Source organism: Rattus norvegicus, chromosome 15, assembly GCF_021556685.1.
Source record: "Rattus norvegicus strain SHRSP/BbbUtx chromosome 15, alternate assembly SHRSP_T2T, whole genome shotgun sequence".
In the NCBI taxonomy this organism is placed as follows: Eukaryota; Metazoa; Chordata; class Mammalia; order Rodentia; family Muridae; genus Rattus; species Rattus norvegicus.
In genome coordinates, this window is record NC_141548.1 from 67,230,620 (window position 1) to 67,252,693 (window position 22,074).

At 36.1% G+C, this 22,074-nt stretch overlaps 1 long non-coding RNA gene across 2 annotated transcripts in view; it reads left to right on the forward strand.

Moving 5' to 3' along the window:
* LOC148001080 (uncharacterized) overlaps positions 1 to 7,025 on the forward strand; it is a 63,445-nt gene extending 56,420 nt beyond the window's left edge. The window contains exons 4-5 of one of the 2 annotated variants that reach the window (XR_015638370.1): positions 3,158 to 3,274; positions 6,964 to 7,025. This is a non-coding gene — a long non-coding RNA (uncharacterized LOC148001080). Of the gene's footprint in view, positions 1 to 3,157; positions 3,343 to 6,963 lie in introns of those variants that run through there. The other variant, XR_015638369.1, reaches the window with a different exon arrangement.
* The last annotated feature ends 15,049 nt before the right edge of the window (positions 7,026 to 22,074 follow it).

A 22,074-nucleotide genomic window follows, 5' to 3' on the forward strand; every position in this document is an offset into this window, starting at 1 on the left:
TTCTCTTTGTTTTGTTGCCAAGACGATTAGTTTCTTGCTTCTTCTAGGGTATAGCTTGCCTCCTTTTTTTTTTTTTTTTTTTTTTTGGTTCTTTTTTTTCGGAGCTGGGGACCGAACCCAGGGCCTTGTGCTTCCTAGGCAAGCGCTCTACCACTGAGCTAAATCCCTAACCCTTATAGCTTGCCTCCTTATGTTGGGCTTTACCATTTATTATCCTTTGTAGTGCTGGATTTGTAGAAAGATATTGTGTAAATTTGGTTTTGTCATGGAATATCTTGGTTTCTCCATCTATGTTAATTGAGAATTTTGCAGGATACAGTAACCTGGACTGGCATTTGTGTTCTCTCAGGGTCTGTATGACATCAGTCCAGGATCTTCTGGCCTTCATAGTTTCTGGCAAAAAGTCTGGTGTGATTCTGATAGGTCTGCCTTTATATGTTACTTGACCTTTTTCCCTTACTGCTTTTAGTATTCTTTCTTTATTTGTGCGTTTGGTGTTTTGACTATTATGTGACGGGAGGTGTTTATTTTCTGGTCCTATCTATTTGGAGTTCTGTAGTCTTCTTGTATGCCTATGGGTATCTCTTTTTTTAAGGTAGGGAAGTTTTCTTCTATGATTTTGTTGAAGATATTTACTGGTCCTTTGAGCTGGGAGTCTTCACTCTCTTCTATACCTATTATCCTTAGGTTTGATCTTCTCATTGAGTCCTGGATTTCCTGTATGTTTTGGATCAGTAGCTTTTTCTTCAACCAGAAAGATCTGTGCCACCGTTTCCGGGAGCTTCAGTGCACCAGGGTTCCAGATGCCGTTTGGTGTTTTCCTCTGGCGTCCGAGATGTGTGTGCAGAGTGCAGTCTCTTCTGGTTTCCCAGGCGTGTCTGCCTCTCTGAAGGTTTAGCTCTCCCTCCCACGGGATTTGGGTGCAGAGAACTGTTTATCCTGTCTGTTTCCTTCAGGTTCGGGTGGTGTCTCAGGCACAGGGGTCCTGTGGCTCCTGGGCCCTCCCCCACGGGAACCCAGAGGCCTTATACAGTTTCCTCTTGGGCCAGGGATGTGGGCAGGGGCGGGCAGTGTTGATGGTCTCTTCTGCTCTGCAGCCTCAGGAGTGCCCACCTGACCAGGCGGTGAGGTCTCTCTCACACGGGGTCTGGGAGCAGAGAGCTGCTGCGAGCCGGGATCCGCGGGTCTGGGACTCCTGGTAAACACAGGGAGTGCCTGGTCCTAGAGGAATTCTGCCTCTGTGTGTCCCGAGTTCACCAGGCATGTCTCTTGCAGCAGAAAAGTTGGTCTTACCTGTGGTCCCGAGGCTCAAGTTTCCTCGCGGGGTGCTGCCCACCCACTTTCCTTTTCTTAATTATTCATTTACATTTCAAATGATATCCCCCTTTCTAGTTACTCCTTGACAACCCCCCATCCTAACTCCCTCTACACCCTCCCCTTATTCTCTATTAGGGTGCTCCTCTACCCACTTAACAACTCCTGCCTCATAGCTTTAGGGTCCCCTATGCTGAGACATCAAGCTTCCTCAAGACCTCAGGACCAAGAGCCTCCCCTCCCATTGATATCATATAAGGCCATCCTCTGCTACATATGTGTCTGGAGCCATGGATCCCTCCATGTATACTTTTTGGTTGGTGGTTTAGTCTCTCACAGCTCTGGGTGGTCCAGTTAGTTAATATTGTTCTTTGTGTTGGGCTGCAATACCCTTCAGCTTCTTCAGTCCTTCCCCTAGCTCTTCCACTGGGGTCACTGGGCTCATTCCAATGATTGGCTATGAGTATCTGCATCTGTATTGGTCAGGTGCTGGTAGAACCTCTCAGGGTACAGCCATACCAGGAACCTGTCAGCAAGTGCTCTTTGACATCAGCAACAGTGTTTGGGTTTGGTGTCTGCAGGTGGGATGGATTCCTAGGTAAGGCAGTCTCTGGATGCCCTTTCCTTTAGTCATCGCTACATTTTTTGTCTCTGTCTTTCCTTTGGACAGGAATGTTTCTGGGTTAACAATTTTGAGATGGGCACTTACACAACAAAGGGGAGATAAAAACTGTAGAGACCACCTCCAGTAGATAGGCATCGACCCCAGTTGAGGGATGAGGTCATCTAACTATCATCTATATATTTACTTATTGATTTGTGAGTGTGTGTGCGCGCGTGTGTGTGTATGCGTGTACGTGTGTGTGTGCGCATGTGTGTGTGTGTGTGTGTGTGTATACATGTATGTATGTGCATTATACATGTATTGGATCCTCTAGAACTGTACTTACCAGCAGTTTGAGTCCTCAAGATGGTACTCTGAAAGAGGAATGAGTGCTTCTCCTGATTCCCATTTTACATTTTGAGATAAGACATCACACTAGAGTCCATGATTTGGGTTGCATTGACTGCTTTGCAAGACCTGACTCTACCAGTCTCTATCCTCTCTGAGTATTAGGTTTAAAGACATGTAAATAATTGGCTTTTAAAATATGGAAATCATTGTAATTTTATTGAATATTTGCTGTTTGGGCATCAAGGTACTTTGTCTTTTCATCAGTTTTTATTTGACTTTATTGATCATTTGATATATGACTTCACAGAGGAAAATTCCGAAAAACTCTAAATAATATCAAATAATTTATTTAAGAAAAATAAAAGAAGGCAATGTTAAATTTATTTCTTTCCTTAAATGTGACTTAAAGAGATAGGGCTTCACTATATCAGTTAAACAAATTTACTAGCATGTGTTGATATGTATTGACAGCTTGGAATAACTTAAGTATAATTTTGATATTTAAACTCTTTAGCCTTGAGAGAATTGGAATAAAAATAAAAATTCATGGTATTTACTTTTGAGATTAGATCATGTTTTGTAAAGCTTTCTTTGTACTTCTAGGAAAAATCAAGATTCTTCCTTAAAATAAATCTGACTCAGTATACTCTTGGGTCCTACAGTATCAAAGACTTATTTACAATGTGTGAAAACAGTTAAGAAGAACTCAGAAGGTTAAACAGAGAGGAACCCACTGGGAAATGAACTAGACTAGTTAAGGCTGTGTTGCAAAAGAAATGAGGTCCATACCACACAATACTCCTGAGGACTAACAAATATAATCAGCTGTTTAAGTGCCTTACAAACCAAAACTTTGTATTGATATTTTTTATGTAATTTTATTTTAAGGTTGGGTGTAAGAATGATGGGAAAAGCGTATCATCTACCATCTCAGCTACTATGCCTGTCAAACTGCAGATGTGACAGTAAGCACAGGGACAACAGTAAATTTACTTTGTTTGGAAGGTATTGCTTCAATATATTTACTATGTCTAATCAAGTTGAAATCAAAGAAATACAAATATAAAATTTGATTTATAGTTGTAAATATTTTCCACTATACTCTTCACTTTTTGCCTCTTCCTAGGTCTCTTTCACAAGGCAACCTATCAATTGTCCATCCAGAAATAGAACCCAAGACATTATCTTAAACATATTTCTTCCTATCTCTGTCATTATCAATATACCATTTTTAACACTATTGTTAAATATCCCTGAAGAAAGTGAAATTCTAATAATGAACTATATGTATGAAGAAAGTTCAATTTTAGTGCAGCACCGTTGTTACTCTGACATTGATTAATATCCAGAGTATTAGAATTTCATCACACATGTATGTTAATGTTTTTAAATATATTTTGGCTCATGCTAATCAGATTGTATTTGAAATTTGTCTAGATAAATGGCTAACTTAAGAATTAAATGTTTTCCTAGGCCTTAATAAGCATTTCCATGTAGTTATATTGTCCTTAAGTTAGAGAAGTACATAAGAATTCTTGCTGGAAACCACTGAACTGAGAATAGGACACCCGTTGAAGGAATCAGAGAAAGAACTGGAAGAGCTTGAAGGGGCTCGAGACCCCATATGTACAACAATGCCAAGCAACCAGAGCTTCCAGGGACTAAGCCACTACCTAAAGACTATACATGGACTGACCCTGGACTCTGACCTCATAGGTAGCAATGAATATCCTAGTAAGAGCACCAGTGGAAGGGGAAGCCCTGGGTCCTGCTAAGACTGAACCCCCAGTGAACTAGACTGTTGGGGGGAGGGCGGCAATGGGGGGAGGGTTGGGAGGGGAACACCCATAAGGAAGGGGAGGAGGGAGGGGGATGTTTGCCCGGAAACCAAAGAATTATTATTAAGTATTAAATAAATTAAAAAAAAACAAAAAACAAAACAAAAAAAGAATTCTTGCTGGAGATAATCAAGTTGTATATTTTTCTGCCTCATTTTATAGGGACTCTAAAGAATTCCTGGGTCTTGTCAGTCTTGCTTAAGAGTATTTGATTTAGTGTATCATTGTCACTGTTGGGAGTGTTGTATAATATTTGGCACATTCAAGAAGAAAGAATGGAGAACAGTAGTAAATTAAATAACTCACTGTGTAGCACTGAACTGTAAGACTTTCTAAGTCTTCCTGGACTCTCTTCTTTAAGTGGTCCAGGTCCTACATCCTTAGGAAAGGACCACTTCTAGCAAAAGAAAATGTGTTTTGATTGTAAGATATAAAATGGCAGTTACCACAAATATCATATACATATCTTAAACAGATATATGATGTCTTCTTTTATACTATGAGTGAGAATGCACAAGTAACAACTCTAATTGCAATGGTTCAATACTTACTAAGGCTTCTACTACACATAGCTTATGGTGTAATTTCATGCTACAGACATACTTACACATAGATATGGCACTCATGACATAATGTTTATTGTAGCCACAGAATTTAAAATTGTAGCATACCAACAATATATATATATATTGTATATATACATTCTATATACATATATTCAACCTATCATTATAATAGATTACTACATAGCTCCAAATAATTAGACATATTTTATATGTGGAGAAATATATCCTAGATATATTTTCTAACCATCAAAGGAACAGCAGAAAATATATAAAGATATTTGAACATCTCGTTATTACTGAACACAATAAAGTATATTTCATAATACATATTTATTCATACCTGACCTATAAAACAAAATCTAGTATATTCACTCAATAGTTAAATTTGTGAAAGACAATAAGACCAGGAAAGAGAACTGGCATGTGTGACAGTTTATAACTTAAAATATTTGAAACATTTGACTTAAGAATCCAATAAAAATTTTAATGAATATAACTAAACACAAATAAGTAAAAGAATCAAGAACTCCCCTCAGACATTGTAATTTTTGGTTTAATTTTTTTTCCAGGGAATATAGTGGTCTGAATATCATAACGATATTCTCTTTTTATAGATAAAAAGTGAAAATTTTATAATATGTCGCACATGATGTAAATCACACTGTTTTTACAAGGCTGGAACTCTACATTTCAGATGTGAAAACAAAAAGACTTCAACTTTCCCAAGACCACAGAATGTCTGAGTCTCTAAGACTGTACTCCTTCACACTGTTCCTCAAATATCTCATTTGTGCCACCCTACCCCATTCTATTACGAGTATACTCACTATTTCATTCCACTATGCCAGGCTCTAACCACGGCTATGTTACAGAAATAGTGTAAAACTATAGATTGCTAAGTTCATTATAGTTTCTAAAGGCTTCTCTTATGATTGACATGAAATGGTATTTAATAATGAAGCTGAGTAATCATTATAACAATTGATCTGACATAATATCAATTTTATATCATACATTCATTCCCAGATAAAATAAATTCAATGGTACTATATCATCTTAAATAATTCTAAATTATATTCAGCTTTAATAAAATGACGCATTGTTTTATTAGCCAAGGAAACAATTACTTTGTTTAGAAATTCTAGATATCTAGTGTATAAACTGAAAGATGCTCTGAAATTAAGTGTGTAATTATTGTATTTGGATGCAAATAGACAAAAAAGGCTATATGGGATTTACAGACTTTTAAAATTGATAACAGGAGAGGCTGGTTTCATGGAACACTGATACAATGGATTTCAGTTTCTAATTTTGTAGGTATAAAAAGCACCACTTCTGATAAGAACATCTGGCATGAGTGTCTCTGAAAACTAGTTCCACAAATTTCGAGTGCTCTTCAGAACATGGGAACTGATTGTGATTAATCAGGGAAAAGCCCTTCTCTAATAAGCCTCTGTCCAGTCCAATTGCGGAACATGACAGTCTGGAGAATTACATTGCCAAATGGTCTACTCGCTATGGAAGGTTGAACGATTGGCTGAATTAAATATCTCACCTTAGATGACCTTAGAAATGGACGTTTTGATAGAAGGTGGAGAAAAAAAATCCACGAATTAATGATTTTGTATATGATACATGCATTTTGAAAGAGAAATATTATAAGACTTTATTTTTTTTTTACGCTGGCTGCCTTTAAGTAGTAGCATGCTGTCCAAATGCTGCAATCACTCAGGTGACAGCCTGTGGAGTGCATCCATCCCTTCACTCCTGATTACTGATAACATTTGTAGCTTGAGGATGAGAGAGGGAAGTAAGAGCCTGAGCACGGAGAAGAGTCATCAGGCATCATAAGACAGGAACAGTTCATTTTTTATGACTTTGCCACCTCCCAGTCAAGTGCCTGCTACAGGCATTCATTGTTATTAGAAAGTGGGATTCTAAGACAAGTACGGCATGTCTCGGGGTATGCTAGCTCCTAAAATAATTAATGGATAAGAATAATTATGCTCAGACTTTGTGAAGGCAGCATCAGAAGGCTTTGAAATTGATGTGTGGAGTTACCACATTACTCAATCATCATGCAACCAAAGAGCTGCTGTGCCAGGGAATCATACAGACTTAGATAGGAAAAAACAGTTTCTAAATGAATAACGGCATGTATTTGGTAAATCCAAATTTCATGCAATAAATAAATTCTGGCAATTTGTTTTGTTTACATTTAAAGTAATATAGAGCAACAAAACAGTTAAATATGTTAAACTCTGTTATTATTCAATTCTCATTGAAAAAGTCACATGAAAATGGAAAAGACAAAAATCATCTGAAATTTACAAATCAGCATACGGCAACCAGGTATGTTCTTCTTACCTTATTCTATCAGATTTATTTAATTAATCTTATCTATTACCCAGTCAAATATTTAACTTTTGTCAATAATGCTGGATTTAAAATATTTTATTTAAATTGTAAAATAAGTGTATGGTTATTTTTTGAGAAGATATTTTGAGAAAAATAATTGCATAAATTTAAGGTAAACTCTTAATGTATGTTACATTATTTATACAAAAAGAAAACAAAAAATTAACTAGCAACAATTTTGATTTCCCACACTTACAGTCAGGTGGCATTTGTTTTCAGTAGTTCCAAATAAACACATTATTATCCTGCTGAAAATTGTTTCCAAAATAAACATTACAGAACTATGTTTTGCTTAAATGTATATTGATTTATTATAAAAGAAATATATATAATTACATCATTTATTAAATTTTAGAATTTTGGTGGTGTTTGAAAAGTTTTCATATTTTATAGGACATAATCATCATTTAATTTGATAAAAAATACACTTTAAATAGATTATATTACTTTCCTAGTAACATTATGATCAGTAAAATCTTTTACAATGAAGCTTTTGGTTAATAGTTTTCTAATACAGAGAAATTTGTCATCCACAGAATGCAACTTGAATGAAAAGCCAATCATCAAACCAAGATTATTTGCTCACCAAATAAATAATTTAGTGATGGGCAAAATATTTATATTAAATATTGATATGAAATTATATAAATAAATAATTGAATGAGATAGAAAGGCCAGCAGCTCTTCCATACATAAAAGTTCAGTTTATACTGTACACTAAACAATAGAAAACAAAGAAGAACCAACAACTTAGAATTCAGGAAGGATAAATTTTTTTTTCAGGATTCAAAAGGAGCAATTTAAGACAGATAGAGCTGTTGTTTCTGACATAAGACATACCATCATTGTAGGGAACAGATAGTAGAAAAACCACTTCTAATGTTATGATGGCTTCAATCAAAGATGAATAAAACTGGCCTATATTTTAAACTCCCCAAAATAAGTGCAATCAAAGATGCATTCCCACAAAACCAATTCTACTCTCAAATTTTTGTCTGCCAATCAAATTCTATCAATTTGTGAAGCCATCAATTTGATACATCAGTGACAAAACTAGCAACCTCATTATAGAGTCTCCGGACCCCTCTATATTACTGAATAAGCCTGCAATAGTTTTGAAGAATACTATCTGCCTTTAATAGAGCTTATAGCATGCTACATATCTATAGTACAGCAGGTGTGATCTATTAAGGTATTATCAGTTGGTACTTTGTAGTGGAATTTTAATCCAGCAATATTGCTGCTCCTGCTCTGCCTGGAATACAGACATATCTTTAGTACACACCTTTAATTCCAAACAATGTTGGTAAGGTTAGTTTGTATTAGGATGCAACCATGTTTGAAAAGGAAGTCTAGATGAGGGACAAAGTGATGAATCAAAGGAAGATTTGACAGAACGAGTGAGAAAGTCGATAAACTCAATTCTTAGAAGAAAACCACAGGAGAGAGAGGTACCAGTTGAGTCAGTTTGGTAGAAGTCAGTTAAATTTAGGCAGCTTAGTGGAGTCAGTTGACAGTCAGTTCCAGTTTGGGGGGCAGTAGAATTGAATATATATGTGATTTCATGCAGTTTGCTGCAGGTCAGAAAAAGCAGTTGGAAACCAAGGAATAACAGAGAGTCAGAAGAGTAAAACAATTGCCAGAGTTATTTGGAGGCCAAGCAGAGCAATTCAGTGAGAAACTGGGAGGAGCCAAATTATATCAGTCAGCTTAGAGAACCAGAACAGCTGAGTTGAACCACCTACCCAGAGTTTGGAAATAACTAGAAATGGTAAGTTTATTTAGCAGTAAGATTTGGGGATGAAAATTACTTATGGTGAATAACTTACTTGTTGAAGTATACTTGCTCTTATTGTGAACCCCATGACTGTGAAATGAAAAAAGCATGTAGTGGTTGTGGCTCAGTCCTAGCACATGCCTTTTTTCCAAGAGCTTTGGGTTTATAATAAACAAGTATTTGTGGTGTGGGTCAGCCTTACAATACACCTTTGGCTCAAGAGCTTTCTGCAAACATGAACTAAATAAAGTCAATGATAGGTCAATAGGTCAAAATGACAAGAGCATGCAACCAGTTGATAGAGTGAATATAGGAAAACACAAAGAGAGGAAGTCAGGAGGACAGATAGAGAAATATACAGTAAATAAAAAAGGACAGACATTCAATTGGAAAGGTTTTTAAAACAGTGTGGATGAAAAGAATGTGCTTTAATACACATGGAATGCCAGCGGAGTGGGAAGGCCAGTGGAGTTTGTCTCTGAGATAGCAGGCTTTCCCGAAAGCATTTAGCTCCTAAAACTTCATTTAGTAAGTTGAACATTTGGGATTTTGTTTTCAAAAGAACAGTTACTTTGATAGTACTTTACATGTATCTACTGTATTCTTATTTGTCAGATGATAAAAGAGAAAGAGAACTGAATGTTATAAGAGCATTCTTCCACTGGAGCCTTGTTTCTTTCCATAATGAAGAAACTCAGAGAACTGAATCATTTCTTAAAACCTCCTTCCTTTTCACACTATAACATCTTCAATAGCTGTATGGTAGAAGTAACATAATCAAATCAAGGTAGATCATGTTAGGCTGTCTGAGTTCTAACCTCTTCAAATTTATGTATTGAAATTCTGTGTTTAATTATCTCAGTATACAACTAAATTTGTATAGAGAAACTTACAATTAACCTAAGCAATTTTGTAAAAGTGAGCATTTAGGAACCATTCTTAATCTAATACTTCTACTGTCTTTATATGATGAGACAATATGACAAAATATACACAAGGTTATATCATGTAATAGCAGAAGCAGAAGACAGGCATCTAGTGGTCAAGCAGAAACCACACAAAGAAGCAATTCAATTGTTAAATTGATTAATATGAGTTAGGAGATTTTTTTAAGCAAATCTAAGGTATATCCATAACCTTCATTTCTCCTTTCTGGGAAAGACTCCTTTTTTTTAAGTTTGTCTTTGTGGTTTGCCTTTCTCTATTTTCAGTTTCCCCCTGCTACCTCTGTTTTTCTCCTATAGAATCCCTGCCGGATTCCCTTTTCCTTTTATATCCCATGTACCTTTTGCCCATCTCCATGCTTCCCCATCATCACACATTTTCTCTCTTCTCCTTTCTAATACATCAGAGATTATTTATATTCATAACTGTTGATATTTTTGCAGACACATTGTGAGGTAGAGGACACAAAAAGAGAGCTTTTGTTTTAAATTTAGATCTCATAATTTAAAGCTATACTTTCCAGATGCATCCATTTTCCTGCAACTTTCACTTTTATTTATACATGAACAATATTGTATTTTTGGATATATTCAATTTCCCTCTTTAAGAATTTTTAGCTACCTATGTATGTGACAGGAGGGCATGTTCACATGAGTGAGGGTGCAAAATGAAGAATGATAAGGGTTCTAGATAAAGATGCAGGTGAGAGTCACCAGATGATGCTAGAAAACAAAACGAGATCCTCTGCAAGAGCTGAAAGAACTCTCAACACCTAAGCCATCTTTCCAAATCCCAAACATCAGTTTTTCATTATTCACTACTTACTTGATAGACAATTGCATTGTTTTCTTTTGTTGTTTTTTTGCTCTCATGTAAAAAGAAGCAATAAACAGGATAAGTAATTCTCTCTGTTGCCTTTTGCATATACATCCAGAAGGAAGACAGCACATGAATGGTTCTTAAAAGAGTTCCTATGACTTCACCTTTGGTTTAGAGCTGGAACTTTGGGACTTTTGTTCTTAGATACCTGTATTATACTAAGTAGCTTCTGGAGGTTCTAGGCTCTCATCATACATATTTTCATTGACTGATAATCCAACACCGAGTCAAAGTAACAAGTTTGTATGAATTAAATACATATATTAAACACATATATAACTGAAAAGATAACATATAATCAAAATGTAGTGAATATATATGAATATACATTCCATCACAATAGAGAATTGTGAATAATGACTTTATAACTTAATTGAAACTGTAGAAAATACCTTTTCTTCAGGAGCATATGAAATATTCATTAAAATTGATGACTGCCTTTAATATAAAATAAATGTTCATAAATTTTAAAGATTATAATTTGCATAAATTATATTCTCTGTCCAAATATCATTAACTAGAAACTAATATTAATTAAATTTTGAACAACTCTGCTTTAAAATTATATGTGTATATGTATATACACACATATGTGTATAATCTATTATCAAAAGATAAAACAGAGACAGATAAAGTATTTCCACTTTGATGGTAATTAAATATTACATGTAAAATATGATAGGTGTAGGCTTATACAATATGGGATGAAAACACTATAGCTTTGAATGTGTATGTTGAAAAAGAGAGCTTAACCTGCTTTTTGAGAGTGAAAAAACAAGTACATGTAACAAATTGCCTTTTGGAAGAGTATGAACCATAGATAATTCATTGTGTCTGTAAGATCTTGGAGTAGATATTCTTTGTATTTAATTAGATATCATGTAATCTTCTATAGTCTGTAAGATAGAGGTATAATCATAGAAAACACAGAAGCTTCAGAGACTGTCCCTGCACTTGAAAAGACAATTGCTCACAGTAGAAAAGCAAAGAACAATGCTTTCCTTCAATGCTTAAACTATTCAGGTATGCTGATCTTGAACTGATATTCATCCAATGTGACTCCAAGACCATGAATATCCTGAAGGATGACAGTTGACTACTCTACAGTCAACTACAATAAAACTCCACCACAGGCATTGTACTATTTGTGGCACATCTGCAAAAACACATCAACATATTAGGTAGCCAGTATTAGAGCTATTGGCTAAAAATGTGAGATAATTTATACTTTTATATGACACCTGCGCAGAAAAACTTTCTATGCATGTTAAAAGGCAAAAATGTACATTTACAACTTTTATTCAATATCAAAATAAATTATAGATCAGTTTGAGTTTTCTAGATATTCATATAAATATCACATTGATGATCCACTTTACTTATAATATCAAGTTCACTAGGTAACATGCAAATGGGAATTATATCATAAATAGATATAACTAGAATAAGTCATGTTGAATGTGATAACAAAGACCCAGAATGACAAGCATCACAAGTTCTCTTTCATTGTGTGTCCTTAGGTCAAGTTCTTCTTATACAATTACATAGCCTTTAGTAACTACTGAAACCAGGAAGGTAAAATGGAACCATTGAGGGGCTAGGGGCTTTGGAGAGCAATAGGAGGATGGGGCAAGCCAGTTGATGTGATCAGTGAAATGAAAAAGCAGTGCTTTGCACGGAGGCAAATAGAAGTAAATAGAAGAAAAGGGGAAGGAGGGGAAAGGAGAGTAGCAGAAAACTTGATGCAGTTTTAGAATGAGGCCATGACATCTACAGCACATAAATAAGTCTATCCTTTTTAAAAATTGCTGTTGGTACAATATTGGATTCTGCTATGAAGAGGTAACCTGACATCTATTTCCACTTGTCATGAAACTTATAGTGCCAGAGACACACTTAGTTACATCAGATCATCTCTCTTCTGAGCTTAAGCTGAGGCCATCTCAAACCAATGTATAGCAAAGAGGGAAATGGAGTGTTAGAATAAGACAAAGTCAGAGATAGTATTTGTGCAAATATTTTCTGGGAAATTTCAATATGTGGCAAAACTTTTGTTTTTGAAGATCTACCACTAACTCATGTTCATCCATCTACATATATGACCTTCTGGTTTGTTTTATAATCTTTCTGTCAGTCACAAAATGTACAGTTGTCTGCAATTTTAACCTGGAATGAGATTATAAAAAGAGCCCATGATGTAATATATGTAGTGATATTGTATTTCATTTTATTCTAAAATTTTTATAGTTTTGCTCATCGCATTTAAATCAATGATGAGCTTGAAATAAATTTTTTATTAAGGTATGAGATGATGTTCATTAATTTTGTTCATCATAAATTACTTCAGTACTATTTTTTATAAAGACTAACTACTAAATTGTCTTTGCTCTTTTGTCTAGAATGTTTTGTTTATGGTTATCATCAATTTGGGTGTTCTGCATTTTGATCTAGTTGTCTAAATATAGATCAACTAGCACCACAAAGTCTGGATTACTGTTGCTATACTATAATTTTGAACATTGAGTTTTCTCTTAATTCTTCTTTTTAATAATTAAAAAAATATAGGTTCTTTGACACAAATTGCAAATAATCTGAAAATAATTTTGATGATCATACAAACATAATTCTAGAGTTTTGAATTAAACATATTAATATTTTTATATAAATATATGAGTGGGATGTAAAGATATGACTTAGAATTTAGTAGTTTTGCTGCTATTCAGCACTGTAGATCTTCTAACTCCTCACATGTTCCCACCCCTTCAAATTCATGACCTCTTCTTTTATCACTTTCATTATTACTAAATACACATGATAAACAAACCTACAGAGTCCATTTATTATGTAGGCCAATAATATTCACAATCTGTGATATACAAATTGGTAACCTAAGATGAAATCCATCTTTATAACCAAGTCTGATGAGACAGCTCAAGAAATAAGAGGAGGAAATAGATTTTTTATGAAAATAGATACTTTTCTCAAACAAAATATCCTGATTACAAATTTCCCACCCTCTACTCCTCTCAGTTTCTTCCCTTTATGCCTGCAATATTGATCTACAAATTCCTGAACCACTGGTGTTCTGTTCAATTTAATTTCCCCTGTGCCAATACATTTTAGGATACTTCCTACTTTCTTTTCTCTTAGATTCATTGTATCTAGTTTTATATTGAATGCCTTGATCCACTTGGACTTGAACTTGTTACATGGTGAAAACATAGATTAATTTGCATTCTTCTATATGGAGACTCCGGGTTAAAGCAGAACCATTTGCTGAAGATGCATTCTTTTATTCCATTGTATGGTTTTTGGCTTCTTTATCAAAGATCAATTGTCCATAGGTGTCTGGGTTTATTTCTAGGTCTTCAACTCTATTCCACTGATCAACTTGTCTGTCTCCTTACTTATACCAGGCATGTTATTTTAAAATAACTTTTGTTCTGTAGTACAGCTTGAGGTCAGGGATGGCAGATCCCCAGGAATTCTTTGGTTGTACGGAATTTTTATGGGTATCCTGGAATTTTAGTTTTTCCATCTGAACTTGAGAATTACTCTTTCTATGTCTGTGAAGAATTGTGTTAGAATTTTGATGGAGATTGCATTGAATTTGTAGATTGCTTTTAGCAAGATGTCCATTTTCACTATGTTAATCTTAGTGATCCACAAACATAGGAGAAATTTCCATCTTCAGATGTCTTCTATGATTTAAAGGACTTGAAGTTTTTGTCATACAGATCTTTCTCTTGATTAGTAAGAGTTACACCAAGTTCTTTTATATCATTTGATGCTACTGTAAAGGGCATTTTTGCTTGTAATTTCTTTCTCAGCCCATTTACCATTTATATAAAGAAGACTAATGATTTTTTGGAGTTAATTTTCTATCCAACCACTTTGCTGAAGTTATTTATTAGCTTGGGGAGTTCTTAGGTAAAATTTTGGAGATAGCTAATATATACTATCATATCATCAAGGAAAGTGATAACTTGACTTTTTTCTTTCTAATTTGTATTCCCTTGATGTCTCTTTGTTGTCTTATTGCTCTAGCTAGAACTTCAAGTACTATGTTGAATAGATAGGGAAAGAGTGCACAACATAGTTTTCTTCCTGATTTTAGTGGAATTGCTTCAAGACTCTCCATTTAATTTGATGTTGGCTATTGGTTTGCTGTATATTGCTTTATTGTGTTAAGTGCCTTGAATTGCTGATCTCTCCAAGACTTTTACTATGAAAGGTGTTAGATTTGGTCAAAGAACCAACATCTAATGAGATGGTTATGTGATTTTTTTCCCCTTGGAGTTTGTTTATATAGTAGATTATGTCAATGGATTTTCCTATATTGAACAATCCCTGAATCCCTGGGATGAAGTGTACTTGGTTGTGGTGAATGATGTTTTCCATGTGTTTTGCAAGAATTTTATTGTGTATCTCTGCATCAAAATTCGTAAGTGAAATTGGTCTAAAGTTCTCTTTCTTTGTTGAGTCGTTGTATGGTTTAGGTATCAGAGTTAACTTTGGCCTCATAGAATGAATGAGTTAGTGTTCCTTCTGTTTCCATTTGGTGGAATAGTTTGAGAAGTATTGGTATTAGTTCTTCTTTGAATGTTTGGTAGAACTCTGCACTAAAACCAACTGGCCTTGGGTTGCTTTTGCTTGGGAGGAATTTAATGGCTGCTTCTATTTCCTTAAAGGTTTTGGGACTGTGTAGTTTACCCAATCTCAATTTAACCTTTTTATGTGGTATCTATCTAGAAAATCATTCATTTCATCTATATTTTCCAGTTTTGTCCAGGATAGGTTTTTTTTGTAGTAAGATGTGATATATTTTTTAAATTTCTTCAGTTTATGTTGTCATGTCCCAATTTTTATTTCTGATTTGTTAAATTGGATACAGTCTCTGTGCCATTTAGTTAAGTTGACTAAGGGTTCACCTATCTTGTTGATTGTTACAGACTCTTGTCAGGGGCCAGCCCTGGTTGGGGTCTTCTTTCTTGTCATTTTTTTTGAGGCAGTAGAGGGGGAAGATTGTCAGTAGAGTGTAAGACTTGGTCTTATGAGACAGTACATCTTCATAGATCTGCAGAGATCTGCTAAATACCTAGTGATTGTTTTCTATGTTTAATAATATCTGCAAGAAACATATTAATAGGAGAAATCTTCCTAAAATGAAATATCTTCTGGCCTTGCTCAATAAGTGTGAATCTGTTGCAGATTATATTATAATCCAAAGCAGGCCATCTCAGGAAGCTCACTTCTTAGATAGCTTGTCCTTTTATGGCTCCTTACAGGCTCTAATTGATTCATGGGACTACATGAAACTGAAAAGCTTCTCTAAGGCAAAGGACACTCTCAATAGAACAGATGACAACCTACAGATTGGGAAAATAGCTTTAGTAACTCAACTTACAATAGAGGGTTAATATCCAAAGTGTTTAAAGAACTTAAGAAGTTAGACTTCCCCAAAAAAATCAATTTAAAATTTGGTACAGATCTAAACAGATAATTCTCAACAAATGAATTTCAATTGGCTAAGAAGCATGTCCTTAAGTTATAAAAATCAAAATGACACTGAAGTTACACCAATCAGAATGGCTAAGATAAAAAAACTAATGAAGATCACATCCTGGTGAGGATATTTAAAAAAGAAGTACACTCCCCCATTGTTAGTAGAACTGCAAACTGATACAAACATTCTGGAAATCATTCTGGCTGTTTCTTAGAATATTGGAAAAAGTTCTACTTAAAGACCTAGCTATGTAGCTGCTGATCATACACATAAAAGATGTTCCACAATATCACAAGAACATGTACTCCATTATCATCATAGCAGCCTTATTTTTAGTAGACAGAAACTGAAAGCAATCCAGATGCAACTCAACTAAAGAATGAATAGTGAAAATAGTGTTCATTTACACAATAGAATATTAACTCAGTTATTAAAAGTGAACATAATGAATTTTTCAGGCAAATGGATGAAACTAGAAAATATCATTCTGAGTGAGATAACCAAGACTCAAAAGAAATTGCATGGAATCTACACACCGACACATGGTTATTAGCCAAAAAAATTACTGAATACACATGATCCACAGACTCTAAGAATTTAAACAAGAAGTAAGGTTCAAGTGAGGGTGCTTAAATTCCACTTATAAGGGGAACAAAATAGCCATGGCAAGCAAAGGGAAGGAGATATTTGGGTGGGAGAGGGGAGAGTGAAGGAAAAAAGGGAAAGAATTAGGTACGTTGAGGAGACAGGAGCAAAGCCCAGTGGACCAGGAGAATGCATGGAAATATGCAGCTTCCAGGGATTGGTCATAGGTGGAACTTCTAGAAAGTTCAAGATCACTAGCATATGGGAAGCTCTAAGGTCTCAATGTGAGTGACCTTAGCTGAAATGCCCAGAGTGAGGATAAAGTATCTTAAGGGACCACCTCATCTGAAGAGATTGACTGTCTTCTGCGAGACTCCACCTGCAGCTGACTGAGACAGATGCACATGCTCACAGCCAATTAAACTGGACCCCTTGGAGCTCCCAAAGACTGACCACCAACCAAAGAGCATACAAGGTCTGGTCAGAGGTCCCCATTACACATGTAGCAAAGGACTTCCTTGTGTGACCTCAGTGGGAGAAGATGTGCCTAATCTGGTAGAGAGTTCAGGATTCAGCGATCAGGGATTCTGGGGGCAGTAGGGGGCTATGTGATGGAGGATTGGGAGAGAGCAACATTTGAAATTTAAATAAATAAAATAATTAGTTAACAATAAACAGAGAATAAATAAATGCCTAGGTATAACATTGTAATATATATAATAACAAGTAAATTAAAAACAAACACATCAGAACTTGACAAACGGAAAGAAAGAACACAAAAGAAAGCACAAAGTTGTTCTACTTTGCATGTAAGTAATACTCTATAAAACACTAAACTGTTCACAGGGACCCAGGAGAAATAGGGGCAGGCCCTTCTGATTGCTGACCTCATGGAGAGCTGAAAGCCATCCCTGAGGAGCGACTTCAGGCCAGAGACCTAGAGGTAAGACCAACTTTTCTACTCCAAGTGACATGCCTGGTGGACTTGGAACACTCAAAGGCAAAATTCCTCTGGGACCCAACAACTAGAGTTTCTAGCTGGCACAAGAACCTCGCTGATCCCAGCCCATGGCTCCCTACTCCAAAACCCCATGTGAGAGAGAGCCAATCACCCAGAAGTGTGAGTAATCCTGAAACTGCAGGGAAAGAGAGAGAACCACTTCTGCCCACCTTTGCCCACATCCCTGGCCCAAGAGGAAACTGTATATTGAATGTGGGCACAGGGAGATAGGGGCAGTAAAGCTGCGGGAACCCTGTGGTCCAGTCTGTGCCGGGATATGAAAGGACCTGGTCAAACATCTCCCTGCACCCAAATCCTGTGGGAGGGAGAGCTAGACCTTTAGAGGGCAGACATGCCTGGGAAATCAGAGACTACTCTCTGCCCACATTTCTGACTCTAGAGGGAAACACCTAGAACCATCTGAGCCTCCTGAGAACAGGAACCTAGGAGAAGTAGGGGCAGAAACTTCTGGTTCCCACCCACGTGGACAGGAACAACTATACGCCTGAGAGCAGAACTCTGTTCCCAAAACTGGCAGAAAGAAAACAGAAAAACAGGTTTACAGCACTCCTGACACACAGGCCTATAGGAAGGTCAAGCCACTGTCAGATATAGCCAATCAAGTAACACCAGAGACAACCTGATGGCAAGAGGCAAGCCCAGGAACCCAAGCAACAGAAACCTAGAATACATGGCATCATCAGAGCCCAATTCTCCCAACAAAGGAAACACTGAATATCCAAACACACCAGAAAAGAAAGATATAAATTTAAAATCACATTTGATCCTGATGATGGAGGACTTTAAGAAAGACATAAAGAACTACCTTAGAGAAATGCAGGAAAACACAAGTAAACACGTAGAAGCCCTTAGAAAGGACACACAAAAATCCCTGAAAGAATTACAGGAAAACACAATCAAACAGGTGAAGGAATTAAAAATAGAAATAGAAACAATGAAGAAAGCACAAAGAGAGACAACCCTGGATATAGAAAACCAAAGGAAGAGACAAGGAGCTGTAGATACAAGCATCACCAACAGAATACAAGAGATAGAAGGGAGAATCTCAGGAGCAGAAGATTCCATACAAATCATTGACACAACTGTCAAAGACAATGTAAAACAGAAAAACATACTGACCCAAACACACAGGAAATCCAGGACATAGTGAGAAGATCAAACCTACAGATAATAGGTATAGAAGAGACTGAAGATTCCCAACTCAAAGGACCAGTAAATATCTTCGACAAAATCATAAAAGAAAACTTCTCTAACCTAAAGAAAGAGATGCCCATAAACATACAAGAAGCATGCAGAACTCCAAATAGATTGGACCAGAAAAGAAACTGTTTCCATCACATAATAGTCAAAAAAAACAAAATGCACAAAACAAAGAAAGAATATTAAAAGCAGTAAGGGAAAAGGTCAAGTAACATATAAAAGCAGACCTATCAGAATTCTCACCAGAGACTAGAAAAGCCAGAAGGTCCTGGACAGATGTCATACAGACCCTAAGAGAACACAAATGACAGCCCAGGTTACTGAATCCAGCAAAACTCTCAATTAACATAGATGGAGACACCAAGATATTCCATGACAAAACCAAATTTACACAATATCTTTCCTACAAAATATCTACACAAATCTAGACCTACAAAGGATGATAAATGGTAAAGCGTAACACAAGGAGGCAAGCTACACCCTAGAAAAAGCAAGAAACTAATCGTTTTGCAACAAATCAAAGAGAAGACAAGGACACAAACGTAATCTCACCACCAAATACGTAGATAACAGGAAGCAACATCCACTATTCCTTAATATCTCACAACATCAATGGACTCAATTCCCCAAGAGAAGGATACAGATTAACAAACTGGATACGTAATGAGGACCCAGCATTTTGCTGCCTACAGGAAACACACCTCAGAGACAAAGACAGAAACTACCTCAGAGTAAAAGGCTGGAAAACAACTTTCCAAGCAAATGGTCTGAAGAAGCAATCTGGAATAGCCATTTTAATATCGAATAAAACAGATTTTCAACCAAAAGTCATCAAAAAAAGATAAAGAAGGACACTTCATATTCATCAAAGGAAAAATCCACCAAGATGAACTCTCAATCCTAAATATCTATGCTCCAAATACAAGGGCACCTACATACATAAAAGAAACCTTACTGAAGCTCAAAGCACACATTGCACCTCACACAATAATAGTAGGAGATTTCAACACCCCACTCATCAAGGGACAGATCATGGAAACAGAAGTTAAACAGAGACATGGACAGAATAACAAAAATTATGAACCAAATGGACTTAACAAATATTTATAGAACGTTCTATCCTAAAACCAAAGGATATACATTCTTCTCACCATCTCATGGCACTTTCTCCAAAATTGACCATATAATCAGGCACAAAACAGATGCAGAAAGATAGAAATAATCCCATGCATCCTATCAGATACCGAGGGCTAAAGCTGGTGTTCAATAATAGTAAGGAAAGAATTCTTCCATATACAAGGAAATTGAACAGTACTCCAATGATAATCTGGTCAAGGAAGAAAGAAATTAAAGATTTCTTAGAATTTAATGAAAATGAAGTTACAACATACTCAAATTTATGGGACACAGTGAAAACTGTGCTAAGAGGAAAACTCATAGCTCTGAGTGCCTGCAGAAAGAAACAGGAAAGAGCATATGTCAGCAGCTTGACAGCACACCTAAAAGCTATAGAACAAAAAGAAGCAAATACACCCAGGAGGAGTAGAAGGCAGGAAATAATCTAACTCAGAGCTGAAATCAACCAAGTAGAAACAAAAAGGACCATAGAAAGAATCAACAGAACCAAAAGTTGGTTCTTTGAGAATATCAACAAGATAGATAAACCCTTAGCCAGACTAACGAGAGGACACAGAGAGTGCGTCCAAATTAACAAAATCAGAAATGAAAAGGGAGACATAACTACAGATTCAGAGGAAATTCAAAAAATCATCAGATCTTACTATAAAAGCCTCTATTCAAGAAAACTTGAAAATCTGCAGGAAATGGACAATTTCCTAGACAGATACCAGGTACCGAAGTTAAATCAGGGACAAATAAACCATTTAAACAAACCAATAACTCCTAAAGAAATAGAATCAGTCATTAAAAGTCTCCCACCCAAAAAGAGTCCAGGTCCAGATGTGTTTAATGCAGAATTCTATCAGACCTTCATAGAAGACCTCATACTAATACTATCCAAACTATTCCACAAATTTGAAACAGATGGAGTGCTACTGAATTCCTTCTATGATGCCACAATTACTCTTACACCTAAATTACACAAAGACCCAACAAAGAAAGAGAACTTCAACTGATAGAGGACTTATATTCAAAATATACAAAGAACTCATGAAATTAGACTGCAGGGAGACAAATAACACTATTAAAAAAAGGGGGGTTCAGAGCTATACAAAAATTCACACCTGAGGAATACCGAATGTCTGAGAAGCACCTAAAGAAATGTTCAACATCTTTAGTCATAAGGGAAATGCAAATCAAACAACCCTGAGATTCTACCTGACACCAGTGACAATGACTAAGATCAAAAACTCCGGCGACAGCCAATGCTGGCAAGGATGTGGAGAAAGAGTAACACTCCTCCATTGTTGGTGGAAATGCAGACTGGTACAATTATCCTGGAAATCAGTCTGGAGGTTCCTCAGAAAATTGGACATTGCACTACCTTAGGACCCAGCTATACTTTTCTTGGCATATGCCCAAAAGATGCTCCAACATACAACAAAGACACACACTCCACTATGTTCATCGCAGCCTTATTTATAATAGCCAGTAGTTCTAAAGAACCCAGATACCCTTCAACAGAGGCATGTATACAGAAAATGTGGTACAGCTACACAATGGAATACTATTCAGTTATCAAATACAATGACTTTATGTCATTCATAAGCAAATGGATGGAACTGGAAAATATCATCCTGAGTGAGGTAATCCAATCACAGAAAAACACACATGGTATGCACTCATTGATAAGTGGATATTAGCCCAAATGCTCGAATTACCCAAGATGCACAGAACACATGAAACTCAAAAAGGATGACAAAAATGCGGATGCTTTGCTCCTTCTTTAAAAGGGGAACAAGAATACCCTTAGGAGGTGCTAGGGAGGCAAAGTTTAGGACAGAGACTGAAGGAAAGCCCATTCAGAGCCTGCCCCACATGTGGCTCATACATATACAGCCACCAAACTAGATAAGATGGATGAAGCAAATAGTTGCAGGCTGACAGGAAC